Raw genomic sequence first — 1,274 nt, 5'->3', positions numbered from 1 at the left:
GGACATGGAATGACAGACTGGTTCCAGATTGGGAAAGGAGTACATCAAGGATGTATATAGTCATCCTGCTTATTTATCTTCTATGCATGTGAAATGCTGGGCTGGGTGAATCACAAGCTGGAATCAAAATTGCTGGAAGAAATATCCATAACCTCAGATATGCATATGATACCACCCTAATGGCAGAAAGTAAAGAGGAACTAAAGAACCTCTTGAAGGTGAAAGAGGAGAGTGAAAAAGCTGACTTAAAACTTAAGATAATGGCATCCAGTCCTATCACTTCATGTAAAGTGAAGTGAAGTGAAGTGAAGTCAGTCGTGTCTGACTCTGTGAGACCCCATGGACTGTAGCCTACCAGGCTCCTCCATCCATGGGATTCTCCAGGCAAGAGTACTGGAGTGGGTTACCATTTCCTTCTTCAGGGGATCTTCCCAACCCAGGGATCGAACCTGGGTCTCCTGCATTGGAGGCAGATGCTTTAACCTCTGAGCCACCAGGGAAGCCCATAGAGGGGTAAAAAATGGAAACAGTGACAGACTATTTTCTTGGGCTCCAAAATCACTGCAGATGGTGACTTACAGCCATGAAATCAAAAGACTATTGCTCCTTGGAAGGAAAGCTATGACAAACCTAGACAGGGTATTAAAAAGCAGACATCACTTTACCTACAAAGGTCCATATATATGTATGATATGAAGGTTGGACCATAAGAAGGCTGAGCACCAAGAACTGATGCTTTCAAACTCTGGTGCTGGAGAAGACTCTTGAGAGTTCACTGGACAGCAAGGAGATCAATCCAGTCAAGCCTATAGGAAATCAACCTTGAATATTCATTGGCATGACTGATGATGAAGCTGAAGCTCAAATCCTTTGTTTTTTTTCTAGTGAGCAGACTCTCTGGAAAAGACCATGATGTTAGGAAAGATTGAAGGCAAGAGGAGAAGGGTGTAACAGAGGATGAGATGTTTGGATGGCATCATCGACTCAATGGACATGAGTTTGAGCAAGCTCTGGGGGATAGTGAAGGACAGGGAGCCTGGCGTGCTCTAGTCTATGGGTTTGCAGAGAGTGAGATATAACTTAGTAACTGAACAACATCATGAGATTCTTTTATTTTTAAAATAAAAAATTTTAAGATAACATGTTGATTTGTATATATCCAGTAAAGCAGTCAATGATTTGTCAAGATGATGCATAAACATTAAGGCAACTGGATTCCATATATATATAAAGGGATGGATATTGAGGAGACCACCCCAGCATAAAACTTGACA

The 1,274-nt window shown here is 41.8% G+C and overlaps 1 non-coding gene across 1 annotated transcript; it reads right to left on the bottom strand.

Moving 5' to 3' along the window:
* Positions 1–428: 428 nt before the first annotated feature.
* Positions 429–500, bottom strand: TRNAW-CCA (transfer RNA tryptophan (anticodon CCA)). The gene has a single exon. It is a non-coding gene; the product is annotated as a tRNA-Trp (tRNA).
* Positions 501–1,274: the final 774 nt, after the last annotated feature.

The sequence above is a fragment of the Odocoileus virginianus genome, chromosome 19 (assembly GCF_023699985.2).
Source record: "Odocoileus virginianus isolate 20LAN1187 ecotype Illinois chromosome 19, Ovbor_1.2, whole genome shotgun sequence".
NCBI lineage: Eukaryota > Metazoa > Chordata > Mammalia > Artiodactyla > Cervidae > Odocoileus > Odocoileus virginianus.
Note: the sequence above shows the minus strand (reverse complement) of the source record. Positions and strands in the feature narration are given on the sequence as shown.